Raw genomic sequence first — 17,961 nt, 5'->3', positions numbered from 1 at the left:
GGGAAACCCAGTCAAGGGGTCTTTCCTGCATTTCCCAGTCCTCTGTGCAGCTTGTGGTTCCCCAGTGGGGGGGAAGGTGTCTTGTTCATTTTGTGTTGTTTTCCACGGGACTCCTGCTCTGGGCATGAAGCTGGAACTGGTCCAGAGCTATCGAGAGGGAGGTGGAGCTACACACTTGCAAATCTAGTGGTGCTTGTCCGCGGAGCCCTGTGTGCATTTCCGTGTCGGCCCAAGTGACAAGGACCGGGGGAGATGCTGTTGTCCTTCACCTGACCTCCTATTCCTGACTCGTAGCTCTGCGGGTTTGTGTTTCATGCCCTGCTGCCCACAGAGGACTAGAATTGGCTCTAAGAGAGGTTGGGGGGCCAGGGCATGCTGCAGCAGCTAATAGGAGGATTTCCAGAAACACCCACCTTTTCCACTCTACCACAGAGCAGGAGCAAAAGGTCAAACTTCAATGTCTTTTGTGGATGGCATTTCATTTTTATTGTGATGCTTGATTTCATAGTTAAAACTTAAATATTGTACTATCATGCCTTTAAAATCCTGTTATATCCCAGTAACTTCTAAACCTAATCTTTTATTCTAGGAAATATATATATATATATATATATATATATATATATATATATATATATGTATATATATGGAGTTAAGATGAAAGTGACTTTTAAGAGTGTTTTAATTGTGGCTGAAGAGATGGCTAACAGTTAAGGCATTTGCCTGCAAAGCCAGAGGACCTAGGTTTGATTCTCCAGGACCCACATAAGCCAGATACAAGAGGTGATGCATGCATCTGGAGTTTGTTTGCAGTAACTGGAAGCCCTGACATGCCCATTCTCTCTCTTTCTCTCTGTCTGCCTCTTTCCCTCTCTTGCTCTCTCAAATAAATAAATAAATATTTTTTTAAATGTATTTAAATTACAGAGTAATATACATATATATATATGCACATATATATACTCATATCAACATTGCCTCAAAAATATTACAATATATGTATGCGCATATATATATATATATATATATATATATATATATATATATATATGTTTCAGGCATACTTATAACTCACTATATAGTTCAGGTTGACTTTGAACTTGGAATTCTCCTGTGTCATCATCCTCAGTATTGGGATTTTAGGAGTGCATCACCATGCCTGATTATCATTTGCATTAATATACTGAAGTATCAAACTATTATAATTAATTCAAAGTAATGGCTCATCAAGAATTATAAGATAAGGGCTGGAGAGATGGCTTAGTGGTTAAGGCACTTGCTTGCAAAGCCTAAGAACCCAGGTTCAATTCCCTAGTACCCATGTAAGCCAGATGCACAAAGCAGCACATGCATTTGGCATTTCAATGGCTAGAGGCCCTAGCATGCCCATTCTCTCTATCTGCCTCTTCCTCTCTCTCTCTCAAATAAATGAAATAAATAAAATATAAAAAAGAATTACAGGAAAATGGAGGTAATTATGTCTGAGGTTGGAATATTGAAGCATATATTTTATATTATATATGGCAATACAAGGATAAAACAGGTTGAAATGATAACAACTTTACACTTCAGTTTCATGTTTATGATTTACTGGTTAAGTGACCTTGAGGTGCTGAAGTGTAGTCCTAACTATACCTGTGACATGCCCACACATTGTCCTTGCTACTGAAAGCTTCAGTCCAGGCTTAACCCTTACAGTTATGGACACATGTGTTAATAATGATCAGGCTTTCAGTGTTCCCTTTGTAGCCTTACTTACTCTAGTTTCTGTTAATTTGGAGGACTGGCTTCTAAATCATATTGATTGTATGAGATGCTCATTCATTTCCATTAAATTTTCTTTGAAATGTTAACAATAGAAAGATGGATCATAATCTCTAATTTATGTCCAAACAATCTATTTATAAATAAAACTAGCAATGGACTTTCCTTAGTGTTAGCAGCAGGGCCTGGCACTTAATAATTCAGACTCTGAACTCAGACCACAGTGTGAATTCTGGCTCTCCATTAGCCGACTTATTTGTTTAGGATGACAGACTTGGTCTGCATGCAGAATGCACTGAGTTAAGTTTTGAAATCATGAGATTGTCACTGAAAGGTTTTTGGGGGAGGCAGTGTGGATTGGTTGGGCTCAAACATTTGTCTGGATATCATTGAAGACCTCAGAGCTCTACTGTCTGGACCCAGTAGACACCTTTACTATCTTTGTAGCTAGCCTTCACTCTTGTCTGTCGGGTTATCCCATTCTGAAGTCTGTATTTGCTGCTTTGTATGTACTGCTGTGGAGAGCTTTGATAAGTCAATCAGAAGTCCACTCTTAAGGTCCTAGGGTTTGAACTCCATCTTACTAAAAGCAAGTGTTGGGCTGGGCATGGTGGCACATGCCTTTAATCCCAGCACTCAGGAGGCAGAGGTAGGAGGATCACTGTGAGTTCGAGGCCACCCTGAGACTACATAGTGAATTCCAGGTCAGCCTTGGCTAGAGGGAGACCCTACCTCTAAAAACTACAGAAAAAGCAAGTGTTGGGAGTAGAGTGTTCTGTATCATCTGTCTGTCTTGCCCCCAACCCCTGCTGTCCTCCCTGAGTGGCAGCTGACAGGGGGCACCCAGAGTGGACCTATAGTTTCTTAACTTGTTAAAAAGAGAACAAAACAAGGAGCAAGAAAGGTACCTGGAAGATTCGGTTCCCACTGTGACCTCATAGCTCAGATCCAGCAATCATGCAGAACGGATTAAGACTCGTCATAATGAGAGACTGACTGTCGTGTTTGACTAGCGTGTGTCTTCCTCATGCACAAGTACATTTTCTCTGCATAGCTAATCCAGGCCTATGAGGTTATCAAACCAGTTTCTTGTCTGGTGGTGTGTTGGATGGATACATGCCAGGGAAGGCAGCAGTGCGCATGTGAGGGTCAGACAACTAGCGCTTCTGGTCCCGCCAGCCTCCACCCTTGGCTGAGTGCGTGACTTTGGCCAGGTTATGGCGCCTCTTTGAGACCTCAGAGTTGGGTTGAGGAGATGGTTTGTTGGGAAACGTGCTTGTCACACAAGCCTGAGAATCTCACACAAAAACTAAGCATGTGTTTGCAATCTGAGTGTCTGGAGAGTGGAGACAGAGAGTCCCTGGGACTCACTGATTAGCTAGTCTATTCCAGTTGGTTCAGTGACAGACTCTGCCTCAAAGCATGAGATGGAGGTGTGGGAAAGAGGCTCCGTGGTTAGAAGCATTTGTGGAGCAAGGCTGATGACCAGAGTTTGATTCCCAGTACCAGTGTCAAGTTGGATGTGTCTGTAATCCAAGTTGGCAATGAGAGGCAGAGACAGGAGACCCTGAAGCTCATGGGCCAGCTGGTTTAGAGTTCCCAGTGGCTGACTCAGACAGGGGGAAAGCGAGGACTGGCTCCATTCGCATGCCATGGCTTATGCACCCATATATAGACTCCCTGCACCCATGCACACACATATATGCTACACACTTACAGTAAGGTAGAAAGTGACAGAGGAGGACTCTCGACATGTACCTCTGGCCTCCACATGTACATGCACACATACGAACATGAATAGACACATGCATGCACACACACCACATGCATGTACACATGTGAGTCACCTCAGTCTCAGCTGACTACAGATCATAACACTGTTCATCTTAGATGTCTGTCATGGGAGTTAAAATAAAGCATCATATATTATGATACAAAATACAGATATTTTTGATACAAAGAAGCTAAATGGTTGGCACAGTCTCTGGTTTATATGTGGTAGGTGGTCTTTAAACAGGAGCTATTATTATGAAGGAAAGAAATAGCTTTGTCCTCCAAAAGACTTTTCCAGGTTCTGGTTTATTGTCGATTATAAACTAATTAGAGAATCTTACAGTCCCACAAATGATGGTCATAGCTTTGGAAAAAAATATTCCAAATTACCATTTCTACCCTCTTCCCAAAGAAAAACCTACTAAGGGCAATGATACTAATAAAGTGTTTGAAATGGGGCTGCCTCCAAATAGGGCTGGAGTTAACTCCTGGTGGTCAAATTCATACTCTTGAACCTTAAAAGAAATGCCAGGGGTGATTAGCTGTTGTCACTAGAAAGGCCTGATTTACAGTGGTTATAAATAGATCGCTTCTAATTGTCCAGTGGCTGTCAGACAGGATTGCATTCGTCGGTAGCAAGGATGGATTGAATGTGATACTAGACCAGTTGCTGGTTGGATGGTTCTGAATGCTGCCTGCTTCCTGAGAATTCTTCCCCACTTGTAAGGTTCTAGTGAGGGCAAATTGCCCACTGATACATTCATGACGTGCGCTCGTGTGCGTGCATGTGCATGTGCACGCGTGTGTGCGTGCGTGCGTGCGTGTGTGTGTGTGTGCAGAGGCCAGAGGAGAATTTCAGTGCCCTCCTCTGCTACTCTTGTTTGTTTCCTTGAGATGAAGTCTCTAATGAACCCAGCGCTGCTGTTTTAGGTCAGAGTGGCTGACCAGTGAGCCCCAGTGCTCTTCTGGTCTCCACACTGGGGACATAGGCCTGTGCAGCTATGCCCAGCCATGAGTGTGGTGCTGGGCTGAGACTCCTGAGGACCGGGGCCCTCACGCTTACGGACAAGTGCTCTTATCCGCCGAGCCACCTCTAGCCTCGATCCTGACCCCCAGTGCCTGCATCCGATGGAGTTGTCAACTGCTCTCAGGTTTGCTATCATCATCTGATAGTTCTCTTTGGTGAATCCTGGAGGAACCAGTAGCTCCACAGGCTGGCATCAAGCAGCTTTTAAAGGAAGAGTAAATGCCATGTAGTACTTCCCTTCAGGTCCTGTGTCAGTCAGCCAGGGTTAACAGGAACGTTAAGCACCGAGTCACACAGGCAGGACGGATGCTGTTAGTTCCAGGGCAAACAGTGTTTATGTAGTGGCTTCTTCTTAGGGGAAAAGTGGCTTCCATGGGAGGAAGCTCGTTGGGGTCGTTGGAGGCACTAGGACTTGCATAGAGATTCATAGCATTTTGTTTCTGCTATGTGTCCCCAACCTCCCCCCTCCCCGCCCCGACTTATTCTGCACTGCTGTTTCGCTTGCGCTCTGGGGTGCTCACCTCCCTAGATGATGTGGACCACCAACCTTGCTGTCAGCTCTTGGTAGGCACTGAGTGATGGGAGGAAGCACCAGGAGATTGGGACACAGGAAGAGAGAGGCCAGAGTGCTTATTTGTTTTCTAGTTTCACCATTGACTACCTGTTTTTGGCTCCAGTTAGATCGCTGTTTCTAGAGCCTTCAGATAACCATTCCCTGTTTTTGCTTCCTGTAGTTGTTTGTGACAAGGTGTCTTACTTTCTGGTGGGGTTTTCCTGACTCCTGTCTCCCGTTTGTGAACGTTCTCTGTCTTGAGCTCTCCTTAGTCATGCACTGCATGGCCCATCTGTCTTCTGCTGAGTCACTGTTTCTAAGGAGCTGGATGTGGAAGGAGGCACTGCTCAGTTAATCAGGGTTTTTGTCACTAGATGTCTGTTAGGAATGAGAACATTCTGTAATGTTGAACTCTGCATTCCTGGGTGGGGTCACAGTCTGGAGGGATCTGTTGGACTGAGTAGCTGATCGTGGACGATGGTGAAGAGAGATAGACTTGGGGAATATCATACATCACTTCCACAACTCACAGGACAGAAATAACATGAAGAAACTGGAAAGTATTCTTAAATGAATACAAATCAAACTTAAACATAATGAAATTGAATCTATTTTAGGATGTTATTTCTGTTTAGTATATTTTAAAAATATTTTTATTTGAGAGAAAGATAGGAAGAAAAAGGGAAAAAGAGAGAGAAAGTGAGTACGGGCACACCAGGGCTTCCTGCCACTGCAAATCAACACCAGGTGCATGTGCCACTTTGAGCATCTAGATCAAAACCTGCCTGTCTGGCTTTGCAAGCAAGTTCCTTTAACCACTAAGCCACCTCTCCAGCATGGAAGTTCTGGTTTTAGATTTTTCACATGTAAGGCCTGGACTCCATTCCCTCTTCTTTCAATCACGAGGTGTCTCTTTCCAAGTTGTGCTGTCTGGCTGGGGGAGGGGTGATCTAGGGCGCTCCTTTCCTCCATGCATTCTTCAGTCCATCTGTCCTTTGTGTTATACAAAAGCAGGCACTGTGGTCTTCCTCTTGGTCTCCTCACCTCTTAACCTGGTGAGTGTAGGCTTGGTCTGCTGGTGTGTCTGTGGGAGCCCATCAGATGATCTCCTCAGCTGCTATCTCACTCTACCTGTATCGTACATACAATATATGCTTGGCTCTGACCTAGAAGTATGGAAGTATTTGAGCATGACTGAATCTGATTTCTCAGTGGCTTCCATAAATCTCTGTGCATAAGGAGATCAGTGGTTTTGTGTGTGTGTGTGTCTATATGTATGGTGTGTATATATGTTCATGGGTGTGGCACATGTGTGTACATGGGTGCACATGTATGTGGAGGTCAAAGGTCAACAGATATCTTCTTAAGTTCCTCTACACCTTATTATTTTTGTGAAAGGATCAACCACTGAATCTTGAGTCCACAGTTTGGCTAGATTAGCTGGCTAGTGAGCCTTAGGGATCCTCCTGTCTCTGCCCCCTCCCCCGGGTAGGATGACAGGTGACTTCTGGGCAGCCGAGTTCTGGTCCTCACGCTTGTGTGCCAGTACTTTACCAACTGAGCCATCTCCTCAGCCTTCCCGGGGGGGGGGGAGAAGAAATACCCATAATCCTTGGGACTTGCCCACCCTCTATGATTCTGAGATAGGGCCAAGAACATTCTCACTTTTAAAAAACACCCACAGTGGCTTTAGAATAGATGTCACTGAAACCAGACATTATGAAACACTCTTCCATCTTAATTGTCTGGGACAAGTTTCAAAGTGCTCTTGAGCGTCAGGGTCCTCATTTCCCACGAGGAGGTAAGCTCCTCCAGGAGTACAGGGTTTCTGAGCCTTTACGTCACTGATGTGTCTGTGGATTTACAGCCATGCCTAACATGTCAAAATATGCAGTAAATAAATGATGAGTAACTAAATGAAGAGCCGAGGGAATCTGCACGTGACGTCAACATCTCCTTCTGCATAGGCGTTAGCTCTCAGCACCAGCATGCACTCAGCGCTCAGTGCTCTCCTTCCCTTGAATCTCAAGTCATCGTGGGTCAGAAAGTTCTAGCTACAATTCATTGTGTGGTTTTACTTAAGCAACAATAATTTCAACAAAACAAGAAAAATGAGCTTGTCAGTTCAGTGCCACAAACAATGGGCTTTATTTTTAATGGCTGTATTATATGGATCAATCTATACTAGGCCCTTTTTTTAACCAAAAAAATCTGTCAAAATAGGAGCTTTAACTTATTTCAATTGTTGTTTTAAAATGTGAAAGATGTGTGCAGGCTTCTGCACTAATGTTACTCCCCATCCTAAATTCGGCTCTGTGTGTGTGTGTGTGTGTGTGTGTGTGTGTGTGTGTGTGTGTGTGTGCATGCGCCTGCACGCACATGCACATGTGTGGAAGTAGAACTGAGGTCGGGGGAGATCCATTTAGTTCTTTGAATTGTTAAAATTTATTTATTTTTATATTTTATTTATTTTCAAGCAGAGAGATACAGAGAGAGAAAGAATGAGCATGGGTGCACCAGGGCCTTGAGCTACTATAAAGGAACTCCAGATGCATGTACCACTTTGTGCATCTGGCTTATGTGGGTGCTGGGGAATCAAACCCAGGTTGTTATGCTCTGCAAGCAAGCCTCTTAACAACTGAGCTGTATCTCTAGCCTCCAAATTGTTAAAATTTAATAAAGGCATAACTGATTCTTCCAGATCAGGCAACATGCATCATTTATCTACACAGCTCTTCACTGGCATTTGTTTTGTCCAGATGTCCATAGCCCCGGCCTTGCTTGGCATGGACATGGATTGGCATAAGAAGCACACACAGCTCTGTAAAACTTTTCACCAGCTTAGTCCCACTGGTTAATATTAACCTATGTTGAGTTGTTCACTTTATGCTCAGGCTGCTTCCTGGAAACAGTACATCACTAAGGAATTTGTAAATCATATGATTTTTTTTAATCCTGGAAAATTACTGGGATAATAAGTTCTCAACATAGAAGCCAAATATTTAGATTTTAGAGCATTATTACAAACTCAGACTCAGTGAACTAAATAGATGGTATATTGTCTTGGAAAGACATATGAAGATGACTTCATCGAGCTGAGACAGGCTAATGTAACCATCTAAGAAAAGAGGGAGAGCATGGCATTCACCCCATGGGACTCTGAACATGCTGGCATGCTTTTCATCTTAAAGCTGAGCGGGAAACAGGTGCAGAGAGGATGCAGACACCTGCCCAGGGCCCACAGGTGCTAAGAAGCTATAAGAAGCCATCATATGAGATCCGCCACCTGTCTGATTTATACGTGAAACTGGCCGTCAGGTAGATGATCACATCGTCTCTTGGGTGGAAAACACTATAGTGGTGTTCACCCCACGGTAGCTCGAATGTGAAACGCCCCCCATGGCCTTGTGTGTTTGTTATTAAGGCCTTTTACTCAATCCCTGGTGGCAATTTGGGAGCTGGAGCCTTGCTGGATGAGATGTGTCACTCTGGGAGGGCCTTGGTGTGTTGTTTCCCAACCCTCCTCACCAGGGCCAGCTCCCTCTCGATGTCCCCTACCAGGTTCTGTGGTAAGACGTGATGCCCGCCTTTGCTCCGCCATGCCCTGATGAACTTCCTCCTTGAGGCTATAAGCTTGCAATAAAGCTTTCCTCCTCCCCAAAGCTGCATCTGGTCAGGGATTTCATCCCAGAAATGAGTAGGTAGATGCAACATATCCCTAGATGCCTTTCACAAGGCAGGTGGGCTCTCACCGACTTATCTGATGCCACCAGATGGCAGTTGCCAGCCCACACAGGGCCGTTGGGAGTCCTGATGCTGAGCTGCCCAGCCACGTTGCCACCTTTGAAACCCATTTTTAGCTGCTGCGGGCTGCCACTACTGGTCTGCATTTCCTCCAGGTTTTGGGTTATTTTGTTGTTAGACAGGAATCACGACCATTAGGTGATGATGGAGTTGACAGGTTGAGTCTGCTGGGGTGGGAGGGGGAGGAGAAAGGGAACGAGGGGGAACAGGCTGGGGGACAAGGGGGGGGTGATAAGGATAGGAGCAAAGTACAGTATGTCGTATGAAACTTACAGTGAAGCCCTCTACTTCGTATTCGAATTAGAAAAGTTAAAAATGAAACTGTCTTGTGACTAAGTCAGTAGCAGAGTGTGAGTATCCAGCTGCAAAGGCTGGGCAGGAAGTAGGAGAGACCACCACTATGTGGGCATTTTCTCAGGAAACTAATCAGTGCTCTTCATGTAGGCCGAAGGTTATCTCGACCTTGCTGCAGTGTCTCATGAAAGTCCTAACCCTCCCCTATCACCCACTGGGGAATCGGCACTCCACTTGGGCAATGTTGAACCTGGCTGAGCCAAGAGGATGGGTGCTTGATCTTGGGAATGTGACTGATAAGGACAGACAGGCTCGCAGCATCTGTTATGAGCTGGTATAAAATCACCTGTGTGGGTTGAGTGTCATGTGAGCTTTGGGTAGTGGGGGAGGAGTGAGAACATCTTGCTTAAAGCAAAGAATGTGGTATGTATGTAGTGTGTGGCATGTGTGTGGTGTGTGATGTGTAAAGTGGTATATGTGTGGTATGTGGTATGTATATGCTGTGTGGAATGTAGCATGTGTGTGGCATGTAGTGTACGCACACGTATGTGATCACTCCATCACTTTACCACCCATTCTTTTTTGAGCCAGTCTCTGATCCTGGAGTTTGCCATTTGCTTTTTGTCACCAGCGTCAGCAATTCTCAGGTCTTTGCTCCTCACAAGACGGGGACTATAGACAGAAGTGGCCATGCTCAGCTGTTTTGTGGGCCCTAGGGGTCAAACTCAAGGAAGTCCCTCAGGCTCACTGAGGCCCTTGTGTTTGCACAGGAAATGCTCTTCACCCATCTCTCTAGCCCCAGATTTGAATTCCAGGTAAGTAGTCTTAACAGCAGTAACAAGTCGTAAGTAGCATATAGTCTTTCAGGATGACCTTGTAAAACAAAATAAGGCAGCATATATTCGTCCATCTGTCCATCCATCCACCCATCCATCATGCCATTCTATTTCAGGCTAGAAACAATGAAAATATGATTTGACAAGGAAAGTTTCAAATTCATTATTTTTCATAGAAATAACATGAGTTGGTAGTTTATAAAGTCTACCAGTAATTCAGAATCAGTGTGTGTCACCTACCTTACTGTGTTTCTTGGATGGTGTTTGTCCAATAAGATCGATTCTATTGTGATTGAGGAACCAAAATCTGGCAGGATATATATCTGTTACTGGTAAAGAGGCCAGTGCATGGAGGACAAGCTGTTAGCTGTGGGAGGTATTAGTAATTATAAATCAGTCCACATTGAGGGCTGCCTTGCTCACTCCTCCATTCCATCTGAGTCCAGAGCTGCCAGCCTTGTCATTGGGTGAGGAACAGCCTGGAGGTGGTGGCTCCACACTTGTCGTTGCATTGCTAGTACTCTGGCAGGTGGGGGCTTGGATGCACTGGACGTGGCTACAAAACCATGGGCATAATAATGAACTAAAGCACATGGAATATATGACTCAGGTCTGAATTTTACATAACTGAATACCAGGTAATGACTCTCACGACAGTTACCAGAGAGAGGACATTTGTCAGGTCACTGCCGGGTACAATATTTGGAAGAGAAATTGTGCAGACACTGGGACTGTCTTAGTTCTTCCTGGCTTCTGCGTGGCTGCATCACGGGGACGTCCCCTTGTTTGATGTTGTCCCTGGGGTGCAGAAATGAAGGTTTAATGAAAGAAATTTGCACGTGGGGTACAAAAGGTGTGTGTGTGTGTGTGTGTGTGTGTGTGTGTGTGCGTGTGTGTGTGTGTGAAGGAGATACTAAGGTTGCCTGTGAAAATATGACAGCTGGGCTTAATGGCAGGCCAGTGGAAACCGGGCAAAGAGGGCATTGAAGGCGCGGGCGTTCTAGGCTCAGGACAGAGGTTGAAATCAGTTTCTACCAGGACGTTTTGTTTTATCGGGTCAGGGAAATGTTTACAGCATCATGTTCTGTTCCTCTAATTGGAAAATAAATGAACTGTGGCCCCCAGTGAAGGCTGGAGAAAGATCATGGAGTCCTTTTGTGTCCTTAGGACATTGGAGGGTTCAGTCTCCAGCTCCACAGGGTCCCTGCTAAGGACAAAGACTTGAAGGGGGAAGAATGACTTCAACAGCCTTCTGTAGGTTTCTTAACACAGCCTGACTCTGCTTCAAAGGCAATTATTATTTTTTAATTCACAGAGAGATGGAATGAGAGAGGGAGAGAAGGACGGAGAGAGAGAGAAAGAGAGAGAGAGAGAGAGAGAGAGAGGGAATGGGTGCGCCAGGGCCTCTAGTCAATGCAAATGAACTCCCGATGTGTGTACCACCTTGTGCATTGGCTTACGTGGGACCTGGGGAATCCAATCTGAGTCCTTTGGCTTTGTAGGCAAATGCCTTAACTGCTAAGCTATTTCTACAGACCAAAGGCAATTATTTTAATAAGTGAGAAGACAGGGAATTCCTCATTGGTGGAGGAGTCATGAACCCTGAAAGGAAATTGGTAATTTACAAGGAAACCCATGTAACCATCTTCCAAATGAAGTGACTTCACTGAGCAGAATCCAGAAAAATCCTCTTAGATACAAAGGACCCCTGTCTCGAAGCCCACACTGACTGGCGTGATGAGCTATTACAAATATTCAGGGCTGTGGAGGTGGCTCAGTGGTTAAAGGCACTGGCTTGCTAGCCTGTTGAACCAAGTTCCCTACTCTTCAGCACCCACATAAAGCCAGATGCAGAGTGGTACACATAGCTGTCATCTCAATGCTCCTATGGTGATGGGAGGTAGAGGCCAGGAGAATTGGGAAGCTCATAAACAGCAGCAGCAGGAGATACCCTGCTTCAAAAGAAGATGGAAGCCTTCCAAGGCTCAGGGTCCACTGCAGAAGAGGTGGTGGAAAGAATGTAAGAGCCAAAGGAAGGGTAGGACTCCTTACAACATGCTCCTCCAGACACACAATGGCCTGAATATCCATGACCTCACTGTGCCTGACACTACCTACACAAGACCATCATAATAGGAGGAAAAGATGATGACATCAAAATAAAAGAGACTGATTGAGAGGGGGAGGGGATTCTTGAAGGGGAAAGTGGGGGAGGGGGAAGGAATTATCATGGTTTATTGTTTATAATTATGGAAGTTGTCAATAAAAAAGTTTAAAAAAGAAGGTGGGTGCTGGAGGGATTGCCTAGTGGTTAAGGCGTTTGCATGCAAAGCCAAAGGACCCAGGTTCGATTCCCCAGGACCCACATAAGCCAGGTGCATAAGGTGGCACATGCATCTGGAGGTCATTTGCAGCTGCTGGAGGCCTTAGCACACACATGTCCATACTTGCAATGCACACCTATATATACCCACACAAATAAAATTTAAAAAATTTAAAAATTATCAGTAGGAAGAGGGATGCAGGAAGGAATGAAAGGGCACAGGTGACATGTAAACAGAAGGGAAATGTTGGATTAGTAGGGAGGGGAATGGGGAAAGAAGGCTAATACTTATTAAGTGTCTACTGTCAGAGATGTGGTACTTTTTTTTTGTTTTTTTTTTTTGAAGTAGGGTCTCCCTCTAGCCCAGCCTGACCTGCAATTCATAATGCAGTCACAGGCTGGCCTTGCACTCACAGTGATCCTCCTACCTCTGTCTCCTGAGTTCTGGGATTAAAAGTGTGTACCATCATGCCTGGCTCTGTATAAACTTTTTAAAAAATAGTATTTATTTATTTATTTGACAGAGAAAGAAGAAGAGTGAGAGTGTGTGTGAGAGTGTGCCAGGGCCTCCTGGCACTGCAAACGAACTCCAGACACATGCACCCCCTTGTGCATGTGGCTGATGTGGGTCCTGGGGAATTGAACCTGGGTCCTTTGGCCCTGCAGGCAAATGCCTTAACTGCAAAGCCATCCCTCCAGCCCTGTATTAACTTTAAAAAAAATATTTATTTGAGAGAGAAAATGGGCACACCAGGGCCTCCAGCCAGTGCAAACAAACTCCAGATGCACAGATGCATGCATCACCTTGTGCATCTGGCTTACGTGGGTGTTGGGGAATTGAACCTGGGTCCTTAGGCTTTTCAGGCAAGTGCCTTTGCTGCTAAACCATCTCTCCAGTCTGATTTAAATTCTTTTATTATTTATTTGATAAATACAGAAAGGTGCAGACAGATAAATGAATAAGTGAATAAGTATAAGTGCCCCAGGGCCTCCCACCGCTGCAAACAAACTCCAAATGCATGCACCATCTCATGCATCTGGCTTTACATGGGGAATTGAACCTGTTTCCATCAGGATTTGCAAGCAAGCTCCTTTGACAGCTGAGCCCTCTCTCCAGCCTTGTATGTACTTTCTAATCAATTCCCATAATAAACTCATGAGGGAAGTTTCCTTTGCAGGGACAGAGATGAGAACTCAGGATCTGCACTTAGGTATGCATGAGGCTGGGGTTCCTCTTCATTCTTTTAGGCTCTGCTGTCTAGCAAGAGGTAACAGTCCCAAAGCATGAGGTTCTATGAGCTCTCCAACTACCAAGGAAAGTTCTGACGTGGTTCCTGCTTCCAGGAAAGACCGAGTGCGTAGCATGCAGGGTGAGCACTGCTGCCAGACACTGGCAGTAAACATGCGTGCGACAAAGGACACTCCTGGACACTTCCACAGAAATACCAAAATGTGACGAGGCTTTGATTTATCTAATCAAACGAAATGTAAGAGAATGAAAACAAATGAATGGTGGCATTCACTCCTACATGATACTTAAAGAACAGAGAGGTTTTCCTGAATCACTTAGCATTCTCCACCAGGAGACATATAATTACTTGGCATATTTGAAAACTATTTTTGTAGCTCACACTAAGCTTATTAGTAAGGATCACGAATTATTAAAAACCAAAGTTCTAAAAAAAAAAAACAGAGTTCTAGATTCTAAAAAAAAAAAAATTAAAAACCCAAAATAATTATAGCCATGTAGGAAAACTGTATAAGCAATCTTTTGAGATTCTTTTCTCCTCTAACATGGATGATTAAATATTGCACTAACCAGTACTTCAAACTATGCCTACTGCCTTGATTTTATTATTATGCAATGTATAAATATATCTACATATTATCATATTGTTCCCCATAAAATACATAATTATATGCCAATTCAAAACAAAAATATCAAGGTATTACAAAGAGCATTTACTGCATATCTAAAGTAGATGTCTTTTTGACACTTCCACGTACTTACAAAGTGCGTTTTGGTTCTGTTCCCTCCCACTTGCCCTCTCTCTTACCCCTTCCTTCTCTTTATTCTAATGCTGTTCTAGATGTCTGTCCTAGCAAGACCACACTGGTTAGTGAGAGGGAGGGACCAGAGAAGCAAAGTCAGAATGACCAACAAATTCTTAGCTTGGGTGCCCCATGTGGGAGCAAGAGCTAGCTGTGCGAGTTGCATTTTAAGTTATGGAGGAATGTTCAGTGAGCATCAGCCTGTTTCCCAGGAAAGGATTCAGGACAATGGCCTTTCAACTGAGAGGGTCTCCCAGGCTCTGTGTCGTGTTGGGGTTTTGCGGGTCCTTTGCCTCTGGAAGAGTCTTTTCCTTTTCTTTGTAATGATGAGGTTGGGTGAGGAGGCACTTGTGGGATGTGTGTACACGCTGGAGGACGCGTGCGCACACTGGTGGACTTTCGGGATGCTGGTTGGAGCTCTGTTTTCAACTGAGGTCTTGGCTAACACAAGTGCTCACTGTTCCTGGGACTTTTCTGTTCACTTTTCTGGAAATACCTTGCTTTTGTAAAGGATATGGAGCCCCAGAGAGAGATGGACTTAATTAAGGTAACTGACTTAAAATCTCAGTAAAATATAATTTTTTTTTGTCTTTCAAGATTGTAAAATAATGTGTTTAAAACTCTAAATTATTCTCAAGTTATAGGAGATACAAAACACAGAAGATAAAATAATGCCACTATCCATGATCTGAATGCTCATAGACATGCTAATATGTTAGAATGTGTGTTTCCTTTATTTTATCTATGTGGATATAATAAACATAGGGCTATATCTGCATCTATATGTGTCTACACATGCATCTGTATCAGCATGTGCTTTGAACTAAGCACTATATTGGAAGACCACAGTGAGCTAAGCAGAGCTAACTCCTAACCCTATGTATTTGGACACAGGATATAGGGAGAGAGTTACCAACCAACTCTTCACACGATAAGTTTAAAATTGCCACTGTGGTTTAGTACTATGGAGAAAAATACTGTGACAGATACTTAAGAGGAAACTGTACCATCTAATAATTGGGAATCAGGTAAAGTTTCTTCCTTGAATAGGATTTGTGATAAGGCCTTAACTCTGATAGAAATTAAATAGAGAAGAAGCGTGAAGTGAAGAATGGGATGGACAAGAGTACTTCTGGGCAGAGGGAGCAGCCCAGGCAAAGGTTCAGCAGTGGAGGATGAGGAAAGTGCAGGCAGTGGACACAAAGAATGCCAGGGATGCTGGGCATAGACCTGGACACCTAGGAGGGACCAGGGTCTGTTCTTATTCGAGTCGTAATGACTTTTATCTTTGTCATTAACACAGTGGGAAGCCATTGTTTCAAGCAATGATGGGAGGCAGAAGTAGGAGGATCACCATGAATTCGAGGTCACCCTGAGACTACTGAGCAAATTCTAGTTCAGCCTGGGCCAGAGTGAGACCCTACCTTGAAAAAAATTTACACTTAGATATGCTGAAACATGAGGGAGAATAGACCCATGTTTTTTTTTTTTCTTTGTATTTTTTTTGAGGTAGGATCTCACTCTAGCCCTGGGTGGCCTGGGAGAGCTACACCTGGTTTCACAATTGCAAGAGGGGATTAGAGGAGAGGCCAAAGGGGATTGGGAGTAGGACAGAAAAGTTATACAAGTGTGTACTGGGTTGTAGCTGATAGTTACGAGACAGGGTTGTACATCTGAAGAGACAACACTTGGCCATAGCTTGTGTGTGGGGCATTGGAGAGAGCATCACTCAAGAGTGCAAGGTCTTGGCTTGCTTAGTCTCACAGAAGGTTTTATTTTTTGTATTTATTTATAATTCATCTATCTATCCTCATCATTTATCTATAAGGTTTTATTTCTATATCTATCATCATCATCTGTCTATATTCTATCTTCTGTCTATCATATTAATTCATGATGTGTGTGTGCGTGTACATGTTCAGATGTGTGCGTCACTGTATAGATCGAGTATCCTCTTTTCTTCTGATATTCTCTCACTGAACCTGAAACTCCATGGTTTTTCATGAGATTGACTGATCAGTGCCCTCAAAGATCTTTCTGTCTCTGCTACCTCTTAGCTTCACCCTTCTTTTTATATGTGCGTTCCAGGGACCAAACTAGGGTCCTCAAGGTTGCATAGCAAGGAGTCTTACCCACTGAGCCACGTACCCACCCTGGTAGTAGGGTTTGATGAAAAAGTTTTGCTTTGGGCATGCTCAATTAAGCACTTCGAATATCAGTAACCCACAAGGTTTGGATGCCCAGGCTCCACAGGCTTGAACCAAGTGATAGAATACATTTTGGGATGCTAGTAATTGAAGTTACAAGTATGATAGAAAGCGTTTGTGTGCATTGACAGTGTATTTCACAACAGTTACTTTAGATCGCTCTTAGAAAGAACAGGGCTATAAAATGAGTTATCTAAGAAAGTATTTTCATTTTTTGTCTTACTCCAATTATTTTAACCTTCCTCAAACAAACAACATTGAAAATATCTAATTCTTTAGTTACATTTGATTAAACAGTAAGTTTAACAGTCATGTCCGTCAGTAACAGTGATTATGGAAATGCTCTGTGGATGACAGCAGCAGCAAGAACTGAAGTGAGGGCAAAACTCTGATTTTATGCCTGGATTTTCCTGCATTGCACAGTTGAGCTCTAAGGGAGAGGAGCAAGGAATCGTGTGAAAAACTGAATTATTGTACTTTTATGACATTTGAACAATTTCCAAAATAATAAAACTGTGCTAGGAAAGCCATTACATTTTATGTTGCTCAGAATTAGTTAATATTTGAGAGCAAACCTATTTGCTGATATGAGCAAGAACTCATTTTTGATTAAACGATTTTGAGAGTATTAATTCTAGGTTTAAAATACTACTGCTCTAGGATGTGTGTTGTGATCCAAACAGGAATTGATAGATGGAAAAGAATATATTGCTTTCAGACATGTTGACTTTCTAAAAGATTTTTTTGTTTTACTTTAATTTACTTATTTAAGAGTGACAGAGAGAAAGAGAGAGAGAGAGAGAAAGGGAGAATGGGAGTGCCAGGGCTCCAGCCACTGTAAGCGAACTCCAGATGCATGCACCCTTGTGCATCTGGCTAACGTGGGTCCTGGGGAATTGAGCCTTGAGCCAGGGTCCTTAGGCTTCACAGGCAAGTGCTTAACCACTAAGCCATCTCTCCAGCCCATATAAAAGATTTTTATAAAATGTTTAGTTTCAAGTTTCTATGGAACTCTGGGCTTAGCCCATTCAGACCTTCTCAATATGATTCTTGTGCATGGAACCTTGGGCTTAGCCCATTCAGACCTTCTCAGTATGGTTCCTGCCTGTAGCACTCTGGGCTTAGATGATTCAGACTTTCTCAAGATGGCTCTGACATCCTAGGTTTAAACAATTCAGACCTTCTCAATATGGTTCTTGCCTGTAGCACTCTGGGCCTAGACTTTCTCAAGATGGCTCTGACATCCCAGGCTTAGACAATTCAGACCTTCTCTGGATGGTTCACATCTGGCGCTTTCTGCAGGATGATGTGGGATCTTTTCCTGAAGC

This window comes from Jaculus jaculus, chromosome 10, assembly GCF_020740685.1.
Source record: "Jaculus jaculus isolate mJacJac1 chromosome 10, mJacJac1.mat.Y.cur, whole genome shotgun sequence".
NCBI classification, from domain to species: domain Eukaryota; kingdom Metazoa; phylum Chordata; class Mammalia; order Rodentia; family Dipodidae; genus Jaculus; species Jaculus jaculus.
Note: the sequence above shows the minus strand (reverse complement) of the source record.